This window comes from Sciurus vulgaris (assembly GCF_902686455.1).
Source record: "Sciurus vulgaris genome assembly, chromosome: 2".
NCBI classification, from domain to species: Eukaryota; Metazoa; Chordata; class Mammalia; order Rodentia; family Sciuridae; genus Sciurus; species Sciurus vulgaris.
In genome coordinates, this window is record NC_136462.1 from 138,527,386 (window position 1) to 138,551,936 (window position 24,551).

Here is a 24,551-nt window from a genome sequence, read left to right on the forward strand (position 1 = left end):
ATTTTAAGGCAGCAACCACTCCTTTCTCAGAAATTGTAGCATGCACATGTACATAAAAAGCATTAAATGTTAATTGAGATGCTAAAGTTAGTTTTTTATGATTGAATTATTCCTAGTATTCTACCCCTCACTGTGGTCCACTCATAACCCCACTTTTATTTTCTGGCATCCCATTATCAATTGGCATCTGTTATGGTTTGGATGTGAGGTGTCCCCCAAAAGCTCATGAGTGAGACAATGCAAGAAGGTTTAGAGGAGAAATGATTGGATTATGAGAGCCTTAATTGATCTAAATTAATCCCTGATACGATTAATTGAGTGCTAACTGAAGGTGGGTAGGGTGTGGCTGGAGAAGGCGGGCATTGGGAAGTGTGCCTTTGGGGTATATATTATGTATCTGGCAAATGGAGTCTCTCCCTGCTTCCTATTCATCATGTAAGCTGCTTCCCTTGGCCACATTATTCCACCTGATGTTCTGCTCACCTCGGGCCCTAGGAATGGAGCTGCCTAACCATGGACTGAGGCCTCTGAAACTGTGATCCCCCCAATAAACTTCCTCCTTTAAAATTGTTCTTGTTGGGTCTTTTAGACACAGCAGTGAAAAAGCTGACTAAAACAGCATCTTTTATCTTTTCAAACATTATTCTGTTTGAAATCTTCCTGACTTCATATCCAGTCATTCCTAGTTTGTTCCCTTCTTGGCTTGGTGTTTCATGACAGTTATTCTCACCAAGTTTTACATTCCACCCCCCACCCATTTATTAGCTCTTTGTAAGCCTTTTTGTTGCTACCCCTAAGGTACAAAGCAGACTGGAACTTCCTGAGTGGTCATCAAATCCATTATGGTGCTGGGTACATTAACCCATTGGCAACAAGTTCTGAGCTCCTGGAAAGAAGATACTTGTGAAATCAATAGGTATTTCCTAGATATGTGCTGCTACTTTATTAGTCATTGAAAATGTGTGCATTCTAAGCAGAATTTATTTTTATCTATATTAGCCACTATGGTCTGTCACAATGTCTTTATAGTTGTCTTTTAATTCTTCAGTGATATTCATGTGACAATAATCTGATTTCACAATATATCAAGTGGTGAAACAAAGACATGTGACATAGTGGAATATCAGATAGATATGTTTGATTTGGGGCTCTGTTACTAATTTGGAGTCTTGAGAAAATTGTCTCAAAGTTTCTAAACTTTGGTTTTCCCACACGTAAAATGACGTGGGTAAATGTCAGACTTGCATGGAAGAAGCAGAAACCCCCTTTGCAAACATTTAACTCTGTTTTTGTACAAAAATTGAAGCCCCTTGTTAGCAGAGCACAGTCACAAGACTGAAGAAGCCAGTGTCTCCGATTTGCAATGTGGACATTTTCTAATCTATTGGACTGCCGTGAATGAGCAATAAATTCCATGTTAACCTTACACCAAGATCTTGGATTTGTCTGTCACCACACTACAACCTAGCCTTACCTGACTAAGAGAGAGTAAGGAAATTATGTCAGATGCTAAAAAGTGAAGGTGATGCAGCAACTGATGGGAAGGGACTACCCATGTTAGATGGTAACAGCACACATGGTGAAACTGTGAAAACTGAACAAGCTGAGTGCTCGTCTGAGGAATTTGTAGCTGTAGGGAAAGACACGGAAAGATACACCTTAGTGATTCCTGTTAGTTGTTATCAGTCACATTTGAAGTAAGGTGTTAGGAGAAAGAGGGGAGCTTTAAAAAGCTGGCAGTGTTACAAGCAGTAAATTAGAGAAATCCCAGAAATTTAAGCTTTTTTCACTGCTGAAGTCATTTGCATTTAGACATCAAACAGTAAGAGAAAAATTTAAAAGATTGTGAGGGACAAAGACAGTTTAAAAACAATAACTTTATAGGGGATGATGGATATGTTGATTTGACTAGTATTTCACTATATGTGTATCAAAACATCATGCTGTACAGCGTAAACACAAACAATAAAATTTAAACAGAGCAACTTCCTACTTGTACTGTCAAAACCTCTCAGTTGACTAAAGTAACTCATGGTAGATTAATTTTCCCCCAGAAGTCTGGCCTCCTTAAGGAGCTAGCCACAGATAACACCAAACCAAAGGTAAATGGATCTATCACATGGAGTGGGGACAAAGGGTGGGGGATATTGTAATGGGAGCATATACCATTTCCAGGAAATGAAAGTGTATCATTCATAGAAAATTTTAAAACTGTGATAAAATCAACAAGAATCAACATGACATCTTATCTTTGTATGCTAGCAATTCTATGTCATGTGAGAGATAAAATTTTCATCCCTCTTGAGACAGGCCAACTTGTTCCCCTTTTCACACAGTTGGTATGAGAGTAAGAAGCCAAATCAATAGTTCAGACTAGAGAATCCTTCCTATCATCAAATAAACAAGAGCTACTAAGGTTTTGATTTGGACTGCTTGAGAACCTGTGAATCTGGACTCACCATAGGTGCTGGAGATGTAAATTCCTCCTCTATTGCTCCACAGCCAGGAGTTGACTTAACTTCTCTGAGGGTGTGGGAGTATAACCCAGGGATGCATCATTTGATTAATGAAAGCTTCTCTTCCAGCAAGAAGGGAATATTTTTCAGTAATCATGCTAGATGTGACCAAGGGAAGAAGATAAAGGAGAAGATCACAAAGGGCAAAATATCTACTACAAAAAGAAAGGTTGGTCTGTATTACCAAAAAAAGAAACATAAGCTAGAATAACACCCCATTGTAGTTGAAAAGTGCAAGGTTTTTGATTTAATATTCTATATAGCCATTGGATACAATTTATTACTTTTTACATGTATATAATAGATATTGTAATTATATAAAAATAAAATAAATGTATAGTTTGATTTTGTTAGTTTACTTAAGATATTCGATAGCCTTACCAATTATTTATCTGCTTACTCTATCAGATATCTAAGTATGTTAAAATCCATCATTATTTTAAGCTTATTTCATAATCCTGTCAATTTTGCCTTATATATTCTGAAGCACTGTTATTGTATATATACATGTTTAAAGTTAGTATATTTATAGTAAATTGAACCTCATTAAAATTTTTCCTCTTTGGAATGCTAATAATGTTAAAATGTCTCTAGTAAATATTCTTGCCTTGGAGCCTACTTATCTGGCATTAATATAACAGCATTTAGCTCAGACTGGGGTTGTAGCTCAGTGGTACAGCGCTTGCCCAGCTCGTGTGAGGAAATGGGTTTGAACCTCATCACCACATAAAAATAAATAAAATATAGATGTTGTGTCCATCTGCAACTAAAAAAAATTAAGTATATATATATGTATACATATATTTGCATTTATCTTTGAGTAAGTATGCATATGGTTTATCATTTACTATATTTTTCTTTCAACCTCTCTGTGTCTTTAACAGGATTTAGGGTATTTCTCTTACTAGTTTCTTCTAAACAACCTTTGGTTTTTATCTCTTTAAGTGGCAGTATGCAATCTATTTATATTTATTATAATTAGTGTTATATTCAAATTAGTATCGATTATTTTAATATCTCTTTTCCATTTGACTGAGTTATTTTCCTTTCTCCTTTATTGCTTTCTTTGGCCTTTATTATTATTATAATTATTTTGCCCCATATCTTCCCCTGTCTTGTTGTAGATCATTCCACTCCTTCCTTCAGTGATTAGTGCCATGTAAATCTTTAAATTATTTGAATCACATAGATTGTATTACTTTTAGGACTCCCCATGTGATTCCAGAGCCTTAGAGCAACTTTAATTAGGACCCTGGATAAACTACTACACTTATTGGGATTGGCTCAGGAACTTTGTGAGACAGAAACTGACCATTCCAATACAGCTGTAAAAGGAGGTATATATATATATATATATATATATATATATATATATATATATATATATTTCTTTTTTTTTTTTTAATGAGAGTAGCATTCCCCCTGTCCTATCATGTTATGCTGATCATGTCCTCCTGTAGTTAGACCAAAAGCAACCCATGCATATGCCACTCCCAGGTCACAGGGAGCTCTAAGCCCCACACTCTGGGCATTGTGCATCACTTTAACCCAATACAGAACAGCCAACTCAGTCAGGAAAAGTGATAAGGGCCTATCAGCAAGAATTCCCTCAACAACCTGGATGCTATAACCCAAAGCTACTGTAATATTAAGTGTGCTCTCTCTCTCTCTTTGAGAGATTATTGTCTTTTGACTGTGGTAACTACCAAATAAATTGCTTGGAAAAGTAAAAAATTAAAGTAAAATGTTTCAAATTGTATGTTCAAAATGGTATTCTTCATGTAAAATTATCTTTGCGAAAGATCACATCAAAATGGATCAAATTTTCAGTGTTTCCTCCTTTACTGCATTTTGAGTAAAAACTGTTTAAAATATTTTAAAAGTCACAACTCAGTTTCAAATAATAGTTTCAAATAGATATAAAAGCCATTCTTTAAAAATAGAGGGGAATTAAGTGCCTTGCAATGCTTTTAACCTAATATGAGCAGGCATATTAGCAATTTGGTCTAGAATAGCAATATTGATAGGGAAAATTCTCTAACATAGGAGCAATCTAACTTGTCACTAGTTAGAGCTTTGTAAAGCTCTAGTGTAACATTTTTCAGTTCAGTCAGTAAAATCAGCCCAACACTAATAAAGGGCTGTGCTGTAACTTTCTATCAAATAATTTGGATATAGTTTAGATTGTTGGGAGGACGTAGAATTTCTCTAGTCCAGGAAGCCACAAATGTATTTTCTGTAAAAGGTCAGATGATGTATATTTTAGGCTCTACAGATTTCGTCATAATCACTCAACTCCACAGTTGCATTACAGCAACAATCATAGTACATAAATGAGTAAGTGTGGATATTATTTAATAATGCTTTATTAGCTGAACTAAACACTGGGCAAGTTGGAGTTTCACTGTTTGTCAGTCTCTGATCTAGTCCAGATTCCACACCGAACATACAATGAAGCTGAGACACGAAGCCATCTTGGTGCATTTGCCAAGTTGCCCTAACAATTCTCTCTTTGTTGGAAGGTCATTTTCATCTTCTACAAGATAGAAAATTGATTTCAGAAAAACTCTCTAAACCTCAGTTTCCTTATTGAATAGTGGGATAGTGATAATGATAAAACAGACCTGGCCTTTTATACAATGTCTGGCTTCGGTGGATATTCTCAATTAATGTATAGCAAATTCTGATGGAGAAGAGTGCCCGTGTGATATTAGGATAGGGACTAACCATGAACAACCCTGTTTCTGCAGCAGATGTATGAGTGTGTACACATGAGCCTGTCCATGGGAACCTGAGTCAATGGCACTTGAATAGGATATCTCCTTACTTATCTTTCCTACCCTTCTGAACCACACCTCAGCAAAGAGACCCTGGGATAGTACTTTTCTACTTTTGTCTCTACATATTTTAGTCAAACAATATCAAACTGAACTTTTATTAAAATAAAACAAACAAAACCTCAATTACTTTTTTGGGGGAGTGTGTACTCGACCACTGAGCCACATCCCCAGCCCAATTTTGTGTATTATTTAGAAACAGGGTCTCACTGAGTTGCTTAGCAGCTCACTTTTACTGAGGCTGGCTTTGAACTTGTGATTCTCCTGCCTCAGGCTCCTGAGTCCCTGCGATTACAGATGTGCACCACCTTGCCAGGTCTTAATGACTTTTTAACAGAAAACTCCATCACGTTCAAGTTTCCTAGACAGGTTCATCAATAAACCCATCATCTCCTGCATGGAGACCACTTGCAGGAAGTTTGTATCTATGTTGGTGGGTTTCTGGAGTCTGATTGTGTTCCTGTAACCTTGCTTGGTACCAATTTCTGTGGTAAAACTTTGCCTGCCCGAGCTTATTTAGTGCTTACCGTCTTATTGGGAAATCTTCATACAAGGACCAAAGACTTATAGGCACTGGGATGCAGGAAGAAGCAAAAATGGCAAGGTCATTATTCTTCTGCATTGTTTTCTTGCACAGTTATACACCCATAATTTCAGGTAGTCATTAAGTCATTAAGGTAAATTATTAAGGTGTTGTTGTGAAAAAAATAAAGGCAAAGGAACAGAGTGATGGGGTAGATCTTTTGGACCTTATAAATTATCTCCTCTTGAGTAGGATCCTGAAAGCAGTGAGAGAGGATGACAGGGGCACATTCTTGCAGAGAGAGCTTTCTGGGCAGTGCAAGGAATTGGTGCAGAGCCTGTGTTAGGAGTGTGCATGTATGAGGAAGAGCAGGGAGCTCCAGGGGAGCAAGTGGACATTCTCAGTCCAGCACCTACACTGGGCAGCTGTGGTATCCCCATCTTAGCTGCCTGTTGCCAGTTTTTTCTCTTGCTAGTGGCTCACTGGTCACATCAGTGGTCTCCCCAAACATTATGGCAACTTGCATTCTTACAGAACGCCACTCTCGCCCTCTGAACTTCCTTCTTTTCTGGTTAGATGTTCTGTTGGAACATCTCTACTCACTTCCTGAAGAAGATGTACTTGTTGGCTAGGGCTACCATAATAAAGCTCCACAGATAGGGAAGATGAAACAAATGTATTGTCTCAAATTCTGGAGGCTACAAATGCAAAATCAAGATGTTGGCAGCTTGTTTTCTTCAGAGGTTTCTCTGGGTGGCTTATAGATGGTCACATACTTACTACATACTCAAATGGTCTTTTCTCTAGGCATTTACACCCCTGGTGTCAACTGTTTTTATAAGGACACTGGTCATATTGGAGTAAAGTCCACCCACCTGATTTAATTTTAACTTAATCATCTCTGTAAAGGTCCTATCTCTATATAAAATCACATTTTGAGGCACTGGGAATTAGGTCTCAACATGTATTTTGGGGGTACACGATTCAACTTTAATGATTTATCATACTCCTTTCTAGAGTAGGGATCCGGCTTCTTTTCTGATGATTGCATACACTCTCATTATAGAGGATGAGTAGAACCCCTAATTTCCCACATTCCAGGCACAGAGGGAGCCAATCCTCTTCCAAGGAAGATCTGTCAGTCTAAGCTTTTCCCAAAGGTCAGGACCCAGGAGAGTTGCTGGAAGAGTGGACCCTTACCTCTAAGCTCCCAAAGGAGTTTGTGCTATCCTGACTCTGTTCCCCCTCCCTACTCTGTACCGAATGCACTACCTGGCTTCCAGCAGGTCCCCAAAGTGTCTGTGTGTTAAATGCGTAAAAGCTCCCAACTCTACTGGGAGAGGAAACTAGGAACGTCAACACTCACATAATTTCTGTTTCAGCAACCTGGAATCACAGGCTGGAAGGTTTACACAGTAGAAATTTCATGGGCTGTCAGAAAAGCTTCAACTATTTCCATTATAATAAGAGAACGGCCAAATAATGTGATTTGTGTGTTTTATGACATTACCCGTATGTAGAATTGTTAGTAGTTAACTACTAAATTCATTGTATGATGCATCTCTGCAACCACAAGGCACTTTAAGATTAAATTCTCTGTTCCATGTAAATAAATTTGATGGCATGGTTAAGGCAGGGTCAATGAACCTGTTTTGACCTCTGATGCTACCTGACAAATAATTGATGTGCTGAGACTGACTTGCCTCAATCAAAAATGGGATGATAAAGATTTGTCAGGTTGAAAGAATAAGGTGGGGTAGATTATGTCAGAGTCTGGCTTTTATAATTGTCCATTCTGAGATCTATGGTTTGAACAGAAACTGGTGTTGTCCTTTCAAGAAAAAGACCAAAATTGACACTCTGGGTATCTGGCTCTCCCTCCCAGGGAAAGCCATGGTTATCTAAGCAGAAAATAATACCTTAATACAAAGCCCTCCAAATTAATATTTTAGAGAAAAAATTTTAATGAAGGCACAGCGTCCATTTTACAGAATTTAATTCAAACAGCAGGCAATGTATCTCCCAACTGGAACATTACTTCTGTTTCCCAGCTGCCTTGTCATTATGTCTTTATTAAGCTTTATCCTAAAGTTGCTCCCGCCACATCAGAAATAATTTACCCCTAGCCAGGTTTTAAATCAAGGATATCCATCAACGCACACTGTTTGGAAGAGATGATGTTATTTTAAATAGAGGGGACTGGAAATAAATGAGTTGAAAATGGTAAATGCAGTTCAAGTTCTTGTCACACCACAAGGAAAACATATTCCAAACCAAATTAATTTAGGAAGTAAGACGTTCAGGAGCATCCTCCAATCAACTGCAATGTGTCAGTGTTCTGATTGTCTTCGTGAACAATGTAGTAAGATAGGAACTTCCCAGGCATATTCCCCAGAAAATGTGAAAATGCAAAGATAATGTTCCAAAACCATACCTCTCCAGACTTTTCCAAAAGGAACACTGTTTCCAACAAGGTCCCAAAGATAACAAGAGGTCTCTGAGCTGGGCTGCGCCGGAACGATCTTGCTGGTCCGAGATGTGCCACGTTGGTTAGATGCCTCCTGTCCCCATGGCTGGAATTCTTCTCTTCTCCAGTTTTCCTTTTGTTCCGATGGCACTTCTCCCAACAGTGCTTGACAATGAATGATACTCTGAAACCCTGCTCTTTCACACCCTGTGGGTGACCTATAACTTTTCATGGGTAACCTTTGACCTGGGAACTGACAGTTTGATTTATTGTCCGGTGTTATGATTTATGAGTATCTTCTCAGAATAATTAACAGACAACAGGTGGCGGCATAATAATTTTGATTACCCAGCGGTTCATGAAACCTCGACAAAGGTGACTTCATTTTCTGAATAAGGGAAGGACAACAATTAGAAATTAAACAAAGAAATGCTTTTATGCCATAGCTTTCAGTCTTTTGTCAGTCACACAGAGGACTTATTTAGGAGGCCTGAGCTCCCCTTAGACATTTGGAAAAAAATAAGGAACTCTGCTCTGCGAACAGAAGACGACACTTTTCATCACCGTATTGGTAGAAATATTTCTTTCTTTCCTGAGGTCTTGATTAATTGAGTTATGTCAAACCTGTCAAGGGGATCATCTTTTCTGACAATGGCCATTGCCCAGCAAAGAATTGATGGTCCAAGAAAGTTTGAGAAAGCATTTAACTTTTTGTAAGGCATTCCAAAATTAATTCCATCAACCATATTTCTAAATATTCCTTCTTAAGTACACAAGAGGAAAAACAAAAATATTTCCCTGCACCCAGTTTATTTTAACTTTAAAGGCTACAAGTAGAAAGCTATGTTTTTGTAAATTCCTATATTGTTATGGTTCACAATCGTTTTAATTTCTTCCTCCACCTTCAGTATCATGTGATGCTTTTCTCCAAATGACATACCATGTTAGTTTTATTCAAGAGACCAGGGGTGGCCTTACTACAGATTTTATTAGGATACATTACTTTCCTAGGGATTGACATTTATTTCCAAATGAATCCACAGTGCATATAGGTAAGCACCTACCTTTAAGAATACCTAAGCTGTTTTTGTAATTTTAAATAAAATAAAAATCAAGTCAGGTAAGATTTATCCCTCACAGCTCTCCATTTAATCTCTGCTGAAAATGGACCTAAGTGTTACTAATGAAATTGAAGTACACAGGCCTCTGAATATGTAAAAGTCCTGCCTCACACCCAAATGCGAGGCAGTGGAGGACCTTCCATGCATCTGAAATGAATTTTTGCATAGCACCACAATAGTGATATTACAGGCTTATCATTTTAATTGACTTTTTGACATATAAAAATATTCCTACAATCCTGCTTTACATTATAGTTTAATAACAGCTTAACACACATCTATGAAATATTCATTCCTGTTACATTCAAATTTTAAAATATCTGATGGAGAGCCTGGTTAATAGATAAAGAAGAGTCCTTGGAATATTAAAGACACTGAGGTGCAGGTGGGGTCCCTTCAGTGGAAAGTAAAGCACCATTACCATGAGGATCACAGATTTACTTTTTAAATTCATAATGATTCCCTTGATCCAAAACACAGCAAATAAAAGAGTGACTGGGTTGTGCATATCTTCCTCAACTTACTATAGCCGCAGAGCCTCACTGAGCTCAACTATATTTCTCAAGGAAAAAAAAAAAACACAAATACCAGATGTGTATATTTATGTTTCTAGGATCATGATGACAGAATTGATGCTGAGCGAGCATTTCTTCTAATCAAGAGCACGTGTATCCCATGTTTGGTCAACTTGATTCTGGGATCTGCACCCACTCCTGAGCTTTGGAGAGCAAGTTGGAGAGAGACAGTTTACCTTGGAAACATGATATGTGTGCGAATCATGAGGTAATTCTGGTACTTTGTTCCCCATCAATTTTTAAATTAATTATCTGGAAGCAAGCAGCGGTTAATTTTGGCCATAGACTTTTTGATTAGGATCTTTGACCCCTTTTGCCTTTTGGCATCTTCTATACAATCCTGATGACATGCAGGGTAACCCTTGACACCTGATTCAACACAAAGTCACAGCCCAGCCAATCCTCCATATTCAGCAATCCTTTTGTGGGAGCAGGATACTCGCCCACTTCCAACCTCTTCTAAGCAACACCACACTGCCATTCCCTAAAGTCAACCTGGTGCTGCATATGACTTGTTTCCCAGGGAATAGGGGAAAAAAAAAAAAAAAAAAAAAAAAGCCCTCCTCCCTTTCCCCCCTCCCAACTTTGTGCCATTACTTCTGTTTTACAAACTTTACACTACAGCATCGTCCCATATGTTTGTGCAGCGCACAAGGAGGTTTCTTTAGAAAGCGCTGATGCTAATTATAAATTTAATTTGCATTTTAATTAGAATGGTAGCAAATTAAAAGCGTGGCAGCTGGAGAATTTTGAACGCTTTGCAGAGATTTGGTGTCAGTATCTCCCCGTTTTTGACTTTGCAGCCTTTTCATTTTTCTCCCCCACTATCTTTCATTCACACAAGCATATTGGCAATTTTTCTCCCCTAGTTCCTCAATCCCTCTCCTTTCTCTCTTTCTGTCTCCTGCTCTCTCTCTTCTCATTTATATGTTTTCTTATTCCTCCGTTCTCCCCCCAAGGACTGCATTATGAATTATTTCTTTTCTGCACTGATAACTAGTCTGTGTATGCCTGGTGCCAGCACACGGTGGACAGTGGTGATAGAACGGCCATTTGGACAGCATTCCCAAGCCCCTCCTAGTACTGTTTGGCTCTCCTTGTCTGTCATGCAGTTACAGGTAGGAATCCAATATTTTCTCTCCCTGAATAAAGGGGCTGCTTGTACTCATTTGGCCTACATTGACCACAAATTTGGGTCTGGACAATAGCATCTCTAAATCTTGGCCCAGGTCTTCAGCACATTAATCAAATATTCACCAGGCATTACACCTCTCTCCTCCACATCGCAGGAAAGGCATTGTTCAGGGTGTACCTTTGGGCAAAAGCCCTGCACTGCCAGCCTTTGAGCCTTTGGAGTCACGGAGACTCCAGTCACTGTTTCTCAGAGCTGTCTCTCACTTGGGATGTGAGCGTGTCTGTTTTTAGCACTCACGTGAGCACATTTAGTCAGTTCTGTCGTTTTCCCTATGTTGTGTCTCCATGGTCATTTTCCTTCCTTCTGTTCACTTCCCCCACAGTGTCCTTGCTCAATAATTTTCATTAATTGATTGACAGCTCTGATAGACCCAACTAACCTCTATCTCACTCTCATGTCTGTTTTTAAATAAGTACTTGTACGTCCAATGACCTTGTCGCCTCATCAGCTATCAGAAAATGAGCATGCAGATATGGAAGGGGCTGATTAGCAAAATAAGCAATGGATCTCATTTCTGGCTGAAGTCCACAGCTAGCAGCAACAACGAAACTTAGTCGTTTCTCATTTCTACAAGAATCGAAAAGAATAAGCAATGAACAGGCGGTGCTGAATCTCACGAGGATCTGCTCCAGTGTGTTGGAAAACAAGTCCTCGCCCATCATTTGGTCACCAGAGGAATAAGATGGCGTGGGCGTGTCCCTCAAGGACTTGGGAAATGAAGGCTCTCTTTCCACACCTGCATTACTGGTCTTATTAAATCTGAAAGGAAACAGATGAGTTTGAAATTTTTTTTTTCATCTTAATAGAAGAAGATGACTGTCTTGTTTATATTTCATTCTCTGTCTTTTAACCTTTTTTTCCTGGATATTCCTGATTTTGACCTGTTAGGTGTGTCTGCCCTTTTAAGATTCATGGTTAACACGCAGATGTAACCTTTACTCACAAAAAGGCAGGAAAATGCATTTCAGCATCATCAAAATCCCAATGACTTATTACATACTAATTAAAATAAGAGATGGAACTCCATGTCTGATAATAATAAAAGCACTTGTTTTGGTCTGTTTTAAAGCTCACCCTATGAATGACACTAAATTGGGAAGTAACTAATTATAAGTAACAAGAAATCACATATTTCACGCTACCAACAAAACAAATAAAAAGCCACCTGCACAAATGAAAAAAGTCATATTTTGACCCCAAATAACTTTTAGTTGGCAAAATGACTCTTTTAACTTAACACATCTTTATTGAACAGCTTCCATTTCAAGGACCTTGAACATGACTTGAAAATGAATTGCATCAGAGATATTTAAAAATGTGGAAGTTTATGAAGAAGAAAATATGATGTAAACCCCATCAATACTTTACACCAAGTTCTAGAAGCTGGAGAGACTGAAATTACCAAATAAATCTGTCATTTACAGGCTTGATTAACATAACTTCAGAGATAAAAAAGTACTGCCACAAAAGTAGGCTCTTTAAAACGTGGACCCCGAGAGAACATTCAGCACATTTTTTAAGAAGGAAGAATTGATAAAATGTGCTAAAAGTATCATTTTAATGATGGCAAAAGTGTGTGACATTTTCACTGTTTGCCTTTTTGATAATTTTTAAAAATATATCTCTTAAAGAGCTTTGATGATAAATAAATTTGTTTCTTTAATTTGTAATTCTCATTTGTCTGAGAATTGACTCTTGAACTCTGAAAAGCAGGAATATCTGTGTGATACTGGTATTTTAAAAATGTCAATAAGCACAACGCCTTCAAAGAGTAATTGTTTAAAATAGTGGATAATGATATGCAAAACGTTGGCCATGACTTACCCTAATTAAGTAACACGATTACAAGACAAAATAGTGAAAATAAAAGTTCTCATTTCCCTGCCACCGTAGCACCACCAATTGCCTTCCTCCAAGCCAAAATGAGCACATTGTGGCTAAAATTGTACATGTCAATTCCACGACTTTAAAAGGAAACACACATTCTCAGTGGCATTTGAAATGGACAGTACAGTTTTTCTGAGATAAATCTTTTTCATCGCCACTTTGGAAAGGTTTAGTTTTTCTTCATGTAATTTTTTGCAGCTGTACAAAACACTTTCATTAACCCAAGAATGGATTATTTGGAGTGCTAATTAATTGATTCTTCAAAATGCCAATTGACACACTCCCAGGGAAAACCTGATCTAAGCAACTATGTTAATCAAGCTATTGTACTTACGGTTCTGTCTGAATATCAGACCATCTGAAATGAGGAGAACTTTGCCATTACTCGCCTGGCCCTCTCGTGGGCAGCTAATTAATATGAGCCGAATATGACAGTTGTACTTGTACGTTCACCGTACCGCCTGACAATAACTCTATAAAATTACATTTCAGCTAAAGAATGGAAACAGTGTTAAATACCATTATTTGCCTTCCTTTGATGTCTCAGAGTCATTATGAAAGCAATTACAGCAGTTTCTCTGTCTGTATGTCTACGGGGTATTTATTATCTGTATCTGTCTGAATCCTTTGCCAGGTGGAGAATATATGGCATATTAAAGACAAGGGAATTCAGCCACAATTATCAGAATAGGAACAGAAGAAGAAACAAAATCAGAGTTTTGCAGATGATCCTGCCAGAAAACAGTAATTTCATATTAAAGCCTGGTGATCTGGGAAAAACTTGCAGGCTCTTTTTTATTTACTTAAATACACACACACACACACACACACACACACACACATTCTCCAAGTTTACAAAGCTCATGAATCTAGGGCAAAATTAATTAAAAATCAACAGGGAAATGAGAAAACACAAAAACAAAAAGGAAAAAATTCAACAGCTCATGGCAGCAATGGAAAACATATTTTGCTTCTTAAGTGAATATTCTTTCAAACAGCCCTTTCCTAACCAAATGATACAATGCACAAGATGGATGGTTTTTTTTTTTTTTCTTTTTAATCCCAGATAAAACTATCCATTGTGATTTTCATACACAGAGGGAAAAATACAAAGAAGGGTTCAGTTTTCAGGCCACCTCTAGGACTTCTTGCTACACTACAGGGAACTGGTGTGAGGCCGACACATCCGTGTGCACTGGCCGAGTCCTCAGTCCCCTATATCAAAGATGCCTCTGGACTTCAAAGGACACTCCTGATTAACCACGAGGTCTGCATGCTGCCTGCCCCACAGAGGAGTCTTCCTCCAAGGGCGGTTTCTGAGGACTTGCCTCTATACAATTCAATTCAAGGGATATTGATTGTTTGCTCCCCTATCTGTTCCGCATTCTATGAAATCTGTGGAGAATGAGACTTGGAAAAGGAACATAGGATGTGTGCTCTGCCTCCGAGGGACCGGGAGGAAGGACAGACACCCTCCATTTTCAAGCCGGGCTTTGGACAAAGTCCTTGATGTGCATTACCATGTTTCATTTGTACAACCACTCAATGTGGTAGCTGCTGTTTTTTCCTTATACCAATGAACAAACCCCAGTGCAGAAAGGTAAGCCCATTTGTCCATAGTCACATGATTGAGAGGCAGGGCTGGACTTCAACCCTGGCTTCAGTCAGGCTCTGCAGAGTTTTTCTCTCCACTGACTCACCAGCTTCCAATGCTGAATGCCCTAGGGATGGGTGTGGGAGATGGCAGGTGCAGAGGGTACCACATGCTGCTATGGGCAGGAGGAGGGAAAGGCAAACTTGGATGGAGAGGCTGGATAAAGGTTCTCGTAGGAGTTTTGACCTGATTTGGGTCTTGCTGATGGGCAGACATTTCAGGGAAGAAGCAAGCTCCTAACTTCTCTACTCTCTGAGGTTTTTAACTAAGTCACAAAAATAAACTATGTTATGATGATAGAAGACAGACTTCATGATTTGTAAAGTACCATTCAGAGGTATGTGTTTATTAATATTTCTACCCTGAGCCAAAGAATAAGAAGAAAAAGGTCAAGACAGGATTAACCAAGGTGTCTTCAGAGGCCATTGAGGATAATGACTGTTTAGAACTAAGGCTCAGTATTCCTGATGTGCTATGTCCACCCAGTTTTCACAGCAGATGTGCATCCCAGAAAGAGCAGGACACTTCTGGGTTAAGGTGAGTAGCTGCTGGACAGGGGTGATAGGCAGAGAGAACCTAAGGCACTCCATCTATTACAACAAAGAGTTTGATAATGAATGATTCTCTTTTCTCCTTTTCCTTTTCCCCCACATGTTGTTTCTTCGGCTTCAACAATGCACTCGGGAAGATAAATCACTCTCCAGAGCAGGGAGGATGCTCTGGGAGTGCTTCTGTAAGTAGCAGTCTCCAACTGGTATCTGCAAATATTCTTTCAAATACTGAGAAAACAAAATCAGTGGTTGAGACCTTTAGCAAAGTCCTAAATTGGACAAAGGATGGAAGGTTCACCTGATATGATAACACCTGGAGTCAGTGGGAAATGTATCTATTTATTTAAAGAGAAGAACTTGGAAGCACCTTATTTTTGTCCAAATGTAATTGAGTCTGAGCAAATTCATGGTGTACGCAGTCCCAACGCATATGGACCCTAGATCTGAATTGAACAAGTTTCTCTTTCTTCTCCAAGACAGAAAATAGCTGTTATGTATTTCTCAATTATTATGTAATGGAAGAACTCATATATTTGGATAAGCATATGAAAAAAATAGTGAAACACTTGCGAGAAAGGAAAGTGGCAAAGGCAGTAGAGCAAGACCAGCCTGGATTCATACTCTCTTCATTTCTGTGTATCTCAGTTTTCTTGCTTAGATAAAAATGAAGGTGACCTTCCACAGTTGCTAGGATGCCATGAGTGAAATAAACATGTAAATCATCTATCACTCTATCTGGCACATAGCAAGTATTCAATCAGTATGTCATCACTCTTTGCTCTTCCCTTTCTGGTTAAGCATACCAAATTTCTTTTTGAGTAGATTGTCATAAAAGTGATCATAACAATGAGTCTTGGCAATTACTTAACTAAGTCTGTAAAGATTCTTTATATGTTTGCAGTCAAACATGTTTGTATGTAGGCCATCAGGATTTTAATTATTGTTATGTAATCAATGATGATTTGTATAAATTTTGTAGCTATTAAGTGCTCATTAGGAAAACAAATCCTTCAAAATGTCTGTATCAGTCAAGATTTGCTGCAGTAACAAACAACTCCAAAATCTCAGTGTCTTGAAGCAATACTATACTACCCCATTTCTCCTTCCTATTTCAGTTCCTAATGTGGCTCTTTGCAGGCTCTGTTCCATGTTACTGCACTTAGGGATTTGGTATACTGTTTGTTACCATGTCAAAGAGGGAGGAAGCTAGAGAGCCAGCAAAACTGAACACTCTAGCATGGAAGAAATTTTTGTCACCTCTTCCCACAGTTCATAGTGCAGGACTAGCCACAGAGTCCCACCCAGCTCCAACATCCCAATCAACCACACTATTTTCCCAGAAGAAGAAGTGCTGAGAAAACCAAACTGAATTCATTCCTGGTCACCACAGTGGTCTTAGAGGATACAAAGGACACATTCTTTGTGATTGTAAATGTGTCTCCTGATTCTTTTCTTTTGTTCACTAAGTATCAGGTTGTCCTGATTTTCCAACAACAATAAAGAATTTTCCCTTCAGGGTCTGTTTCATCATGAACATCAAGATTCTTGAGCATGTTCCAAGTGCAAGCAGACCCCTTCAACACTGGCTGCAAGATCAGGTAAAAACCCTCCCCTGGCCACTGCTAGCACTCCCCCTTTGCTCCCCTGATCAATAACTGTAGCTACAAAAAAGCATCAAACACCTCAAAGACATCCCAAAGGCACAGGTCGCCAAGGGGAATAAAAAGAAAATGTCGCATATATTAATGCTCTCCGTAGGCCGCACAGACGTCCTTGTAGGCCTCAGGCCTACATGGGGCCAGTGGCAATGGGATGCTTAAAATTATAGTGGGGACAACATTTCTTTATGAAATAGCTTTTTGAGCCTCCAGAGGAAGAAATTCTAGTTCAAAGAGTGACAGTTTCCGTTTCACAACCTGTATTTTCTCACCAAGTAGGTGAGAAAGGATAAAAAAAGAAAAAAGAGAATGATACCAGAGATACTGAAAAAAACATAATCATAACAATAACATCATCTCAAGATTGAAAATAATGCAAATAACAAGGGTGTTGACACGGGTGTAGGGGAGCCCACGCTCTCATCCATTGTGGGCAATGGTGTAAATTGGAAAAATCTTTTTTTTAGGGCAATTTAGAAATCTGTTGCAGAATCCAAAAAAGTTTCTGTGCCCTTTCACTCAGTAATTTCACTTTTAGGATACTATCTTAAGGAAACAATCAGAGATATGTCTAAATGTACAGTTATATACATTATTATCAAATCATTTATTTTTATAACAGTGCAATAATAGAAATGAGCTAAATATGCAATGGATATTTGACTAAATAAATTCAATATGTGGAATACGGAAAGATAATTGAAAATAATGTGGGGATTAATTGATGGAAAAGTGAGGCACAAAGCATTATTATAATCCTTGTTCACATAATATATGCTTAGTTATGTTTCTATATGTGCAGAAAAAAAACAGCCTAGAGGGAAATAAAGACATCTAAGTATTAGATATGAGATATAAAATTTAGCAAATTTTTCCTTGTTTAATATTTCTTTCTTTCTTTAAATGTGCATCATTTAAAGAAAGAAACATCTAAACAAATACAAATAAACCTTTACCATGACTCCTTAAGAGTTAGGTAAGCATTTGTTTGTGTCTTTTCTCATCCATCATTCCTCTAAACATGTGTGGAGTAGATAAGTGAACTCCATTTCCAGAACATAAAAGTGAGGCCCAGAGGTGTTAGACAATCCTAACCTGGCTATGCCCCCAGAACTAGTTTGTGTAAAAAATCTGCAAGTGGAGTAATGTCTAATGATATGAACTAGACAAACTGTCTGTGAATTGATAAAATGTGTATCTAAAAGTGAACTGAAGCAGTGGGATGCTTAAACTTTTGTGCTCTTATTCTATATACACTTTAATTTTAAGACATCGGATTTTGATTAGCATAAGCTATGTCGAGATGCAAAAAATCTTTTTTCTTTAAGGGTTAAGATGTTGTGAAATTCAGGAGATAGGAACAAATTGTTAATATATCACTTTTTTAGAAGAAACACATTCTGACATTTGTTAATTAAACTTTCCTTAAGGTTTAATGCATTGTCAAGATAGGACATATTTTCAGGGAAGCCTTGTGATCTTAGTAAGCTTTAAAATAATCCAAAAGCTGGTTTTGACATCCTACCTTATGTAAATAAAAAGGTATTTTAAGCTCATGTAAATCTAAAGAAAACTAAAATTTGGTGCATCCTATCAATTAGTAGGCAGCAACATGAGAATCATTGCTTACTTTCTTCTATGAAATGATTAATGATGATTTAGGAGATTTTTTTTTTTTTTTTGGTTTTACAAAATAGAATACTGCTAATTATCTGAGATTAAAGTTATACCACACAATGCAATTTATTTAGTATTTAGTGTAGATGAGGCCAAAAGTTAAAATGTTAAACCAAGGCTGCCTTTTGCATTTGTCCAATATCACATAAACATGGAATTTTAAATTACAAATGCTGATAATATTTAAGATGGTTCTCAGGTCTGTTAATTTTAGCTTAATAGTCTTCTCTCTGGAGACCACTAATTTTTCTGGAGTTATAATTCTGTACAATGAAATGAACTGAAACATAAGTGGGTGCAGTGGGTGTTACCGGATTACAGTGGAAGTGCAATCTGAGCAAAAGCTTTCTGCTCTATGTGCAAATATGATTAGTGTGGATTGTCTTGGTTCTGGAGTGAATAAAACACAATGTGCTCATCTTTACAAAGAATTTTAGAGACCTATGCCTCTGGTCACTTTCCAGAATGCAGAGTAGAAAGAGTTTGAGCTGTGGACACTAGTACACCTTCTTAGCAGAAGGACCTTTGGTTGGTCTCCCAAGCTCTGAGCTTCACTATCCCCTTTGGTAAATTGCACTATAATACAGAACACACCAGGTCTTTCCAATGAATGAGAGTGAAAACCTTTATGTACAGAAGGTGATATTGGAAAGTTGTTTTATGAGTGTCAGTTTCCTTCCTTCTCTATTGCCCCCACATAGAAACATTAGACTTTTGGGATGCTAATATCAAACATGGTGGGTATATTTTTTCAACGATGCCATGCATTGGTAGAACTGGATGAACTGGAGTAAAATATGGGCCTGAATCAACAATTTTAATAGCGCAGACGTCACAAAATATCTGGATATTTTATGAAATGGTGGATTTATTTTATAGAGAAGAATGGTATGGGGAGAAGAACCAATAAAAAAAAATCCAATGTATTTAAATCATTAATCAGGGATCTGATTTACATTTTGTTCTTTCAAAAGTTGCTGAAATAAAACATGGTTTATTGCTTCTATGCATTTAATCCTGATTCTACAGTGAACTCAAAATTCTAAATGAAATTAAGGTACTCAGATTAAATTTTTGGGTTTTTTTTTCTAGGTAAATGCTGCATAATGTGCACACCATTGAAGAGAGTTCCTCTAATAGATGTGGTTTGGGCATGCACACCTGAGTCTAATCAGTCTCAATACTGAAGTCTGTGCCGACTCCAGGCACTATACTAAGTACTAGAGATAAAAAGACAAATGAAACTTGAACCTTGTCTCTCAGTACAGACTAGAATAATAACCACTTGCACTTACTTCACAGTTTCTAAGGCACTTTTCCTGTCTTTTGTTTGCTGACAACCCTGTTATAAGAGCTATTATTGTCATTAATTCCCCTTTTAAGAAATGTGGGACTAAGGCTTAAAGATCCAAGGGCATTTATTCAAGAACTACTTGCTGAACTCAAGTTTTTTTTTTTTTTTTTTTTTTTTAACAGAAACTCAAGCGATAAATAATATGTGGTCTTTGTATTCTGGATCTAAAAACAAAGCAAACATGCTAAGCAAAAAGTGAAAACCTGGAGTTTTGCTAATGATGACTGTGAATTGGATGGAGTTTTAAACAATAACAAAGGGCAGGAGTGGGGCAGAGGAAGAAATGTGCAGGGATTCATGATGACCAGAGTGTGGGAGATGAGTGGGTATCTATGAGTCTGGGGCCTCCAGTGTTGAAGGACATCACTTGGGATAAAAAGGCACAATGTGGACTGAAGGCAGACATGCGAAGAAGGTACAAAAACCAAGGAAAGATATTGTTGGAACATTTAAGGACACGAGTATATGTATTTTATAATCAATAGAGAAAGAGACATATATTAGCTTTCCATCAGTATAACAAAGTATCTGAAGCTTAAAGAAGAAAAGCTTTCTTTGGGCTCATGGATTTGAAGATTTCAGCCCAAGTCAGGTGGCCCACTTGGTTTGGGCCTTTGGTGAGGGCAGTACATCAAGGCAGAAACATAAGGTGGAGCAAACTGCTTGCAACAGAAACCAGAAAGCAAAGAGATAACACCTCCAATGACTTAAGGACCTCCCACAAAGTCACACCCCTGAAAGGTTTCATTATCCCCCAACAGCACCCCCGGGGGACCAAGCCTTTAACTGATGGACCTTGAGGTACACTCATCCGAACCAGGTCACTTTCTCTAACCCAACCTCAATTAACCCAATCAAGGACCTCAGTTTAAACCTATGCTGCATTCTGATTATTTCTTTTCAAAATATAATCAAGGAGCCAGGTGCAGTGGTGCACGCCTGTAATCCCTGAGGCTCGGGGGGCTGAGGCAAAAGAATTTAGAGTTCAAAACCAGCTTCAGCAAAAAGTGAAGTGCTAAGCAACTCAGTGAGACCCTGTCTCTAAATAAAAAATACAAAATAGGGTTGTGGATATGACTCAGTGGTCCAGTGCACCTGAGTTCAATGCCCCATACCAATAACAAACAAAACAAACAAAAAATATATATATAATCAATGATAATTCTTAAAATGTGTTTAGTCTAGCCTTCTCACTTGCTAAGAGAATAGGTAAAATACAGAATAATTTTAGATATTTTATTCAATGGGCAGGCAGATATTCAGCTACATGTGGACCATGCTTGAGATTGAAGCCTACAAAACCTCTACCCTCTTTCACTTGCTTCACTTAAGTTTCCTCCTGTAAGAATATATATAATGACATAGTAGGTACAAAATGTAAGAATAAATGTGCAAGAAAAGGTCAAGGAACAAATGTCAAACACAACATACAAAAGTAATAGTTGTTATAGCTAAACCCTCAGAACATCAATGTGGAAAGGGAATGAGGATTAATAATTTCAAAATAAATATCGAAACTTCTGGTTTTCATGAGAAGCTGGGTTTTCCTAGAAACGAATTTCAAAGTGGCCACTCCATGGAACCTCAGTAGAAGCACTGAGCAGTGACAACAGCAGTATTTTCAGCACCATTCTTATAGCAGGAGATGGCAATGGATCACATATGACTGATCTTGTCACATCTTTGTGACTTGACTGTGATAAGAGTGTCAATTATTATTGTTTGATTTTGACCCCAGGAGAATTTAAAACCAATCCCTTTGAGCACTGTGGTTGCTGGATTTTTGAGTGACCCCTCTAGGTATCCCCACCCACTTGCATTCTTGTCCTTGTCCAATCTTGTCCCCTTGAGTGTAGACAGGACCTGGGACTTGTTTTTAACCAATGAAATATGGCACAGATGATGGAATGTGAATTCTCTTGTGCTATTACATAAGATTTTAACTTCCATCTTGCTAGCAGACTCTGTGGACTTTCTCCCTTGCTCTTTTTGATGGAATAAGCCTCTTTATGGAAAGTTGTACAACAGGGAACTCAAGGTAGGGAACATCCCTCAAAAAGGAGGTGAATGCTGCCCATGGAACCTTTCACATTCAAGTCACAAAATGTAGCCCAGCCCTGGCCAACACCTTCAATATACATCTTAATACCCTGAACCAGAGGCTCCAGCTAAACTGACAGATCTCTGACCCACAGATGCTGAGATCTTAGCCATGTGTTTTCTTTAGCTCCTAAGTGCATGGTACTTGCCATGCAGCAATAAAAAGCACAGTCGCATTTTCAAAAATTAGAGCAATGCATGTACTTCTCCTGTGACAAATTGCCAATGAGAACATGGGGATATGGACAATGTTGCATTTTAAATTTTGGTCACTTTTCAAACTTTCAATTATTGAATTATTGTCTCTCACTCTGTCTTTGCCATCAATGCAAATCTCAAGAAGAAATATTCATGTATAATATGTGAGTAACTTTGCCACGGAGTCAGAGTTAGAGAGATATGATGTGTGTACTAAGATAGAGACTCATACAAATAAAGACACGAGCAGAACATATATACAGGTAGGCTTATGACAGTGGCATGAACAATTCCTCCAGGGTCTTCAAGGCTCTCCATAAACTTTGTCTTACACAGAAAAGTCAGTCTTTTTTAAAAATCTACCTTAAAAATTTCTGGATGAATATGTTCACTACAATGATCTAATTTTTAGAATAACAGGACTAGGAGTTGGGATGTGAATTAAATAAATTCTTCATTTGACCAACATTATTCAACAAATGATGCGATTGTTTTTCATGATTCATTTATTCTTAGATGTTAGAGGAAAGAAATCCAGTCCTGTCCTTAAATTCACAGTCTAGCTGGGATAAGGCCTATTTCTATATACCAAAAACAAAACCAAAAAAACTTTGTCCTAGGCTATCCAACATCTTTATGTGCATTAGTTCATTTGATTCAGAAAGAAAAAAAAGAAAGTTTAAAACCATCCCAATTTAATTGAAGGGCAAACTGAGGTTTAGAAGTCATACAGCAAGTACAAGAACATCTGGAATTTAATCCTGAGTCCAGAAAATTGATTTTGACCATCTGACTCTCTTCTTGTTTAATGAGTTTTCATATCACCAAAATAATGTGTTTATTATAAAACATTTAGAAAAGATGAACAAATAAATGGAGAGGAAAATTCACTTGATCTCACAACCATTTTTTAATAACTATCATTCTAGAAAGTTATAGATGTTTCAGTGGGCACCTGGGGCTGGATAATCATCATGTGAGCAAAGCTTATGAAGCAATTTTGTAGCCCTTTGGAGTCTGAGACTCCAGGGATTTTTGTAGAAAGTTACTAAAAACCTAAACTCTTAAAAGAGGTATCATCTCTTGTCCCAAAGAAGGAATGAAAGGGATTATTTTAACTGATCAAAAGGACTTGAAGCTCCACCTAGACAATTAAGAGGTAAATGTTGGTGGATGCCACATGCAGAGTAAAGCCAGCTTTCAGGGAGGTAGAGGTGAAGAGCCCTCAGAGAGGGAAAGCTGTGTGGTTTATCAGTGAGGCTAGACTCCATGCACAGCACAAAAGCAGTAGCACTTTTGCATCCAAGCTACCAAAAGGTCATGTGCATTAGGATACGGGCATTGGAGAAACATCAGTGTCCTGCAACAAACAAATCTTACCAATGCACTGGACCCTTGGAGATCCAGGGATCATTGCATGACTTGGAAGACAGCTCTAACCATGACTGAGATGAAAATTCCTGTCATGCTAGCAGCAGAGGTGCTCAGAGGAAGGCTGGAGGAAAATACTGTGACACTTCTGGCACCCCAGGCTTTGGGAACTTAAGAGTCATGTTATCCATGCTTGTTTCTCCATCTCTGCAAAAATTAATTTATACAATATGATACAACTCCTCTGTGGTCAACTTAAGGGACACAAAGACAAATAAGGCAGAATCTCTTTGCTTATAGTTCATTGACAAATATATGTTATTTAAGAATTACACGTGTTAAGTGTTCAATGAAGTCTGAAGATTCTTTCTCAGTTTTTTGACAATATATCACTTAAAATTCTCCAGAGAACCAGAATCAGGAAATAGACAGATGGAGAAAAAGTTATTAGAAGGAACTGAATTATATGGTTGTGGGATCTATTAGGTAATCCTAGCTGGTCAGTAGGTTGGAAACTCTCAGGCTGGAGTTGATAATGCAGAAAAGGTATAGTTTCTTCTTTTTCCAGAACATCTCATTTTTGCTTTTAAGAATCTTCAACTGATTATATGTGAAGTTACCTTTATTATCAAATTTCTTTTACCTGAATTCAACTTATTGATGTGAAACACACTTGCAAAATAATCACACAGCAATACCTACCTAGCTTCATGGTGAAAAATATGTCACTAGAGCTTAACTAAGTTGACATGTAAAGCTAACTCTCCTCTGAGAATAGGAAGACTTGACCTGTATCTTGAGGAATGATTAGAAGTCCATCAAATAGAGGAGGAGAAAAGGGCATAGTGTGCACAAGGCTGGCTTTGA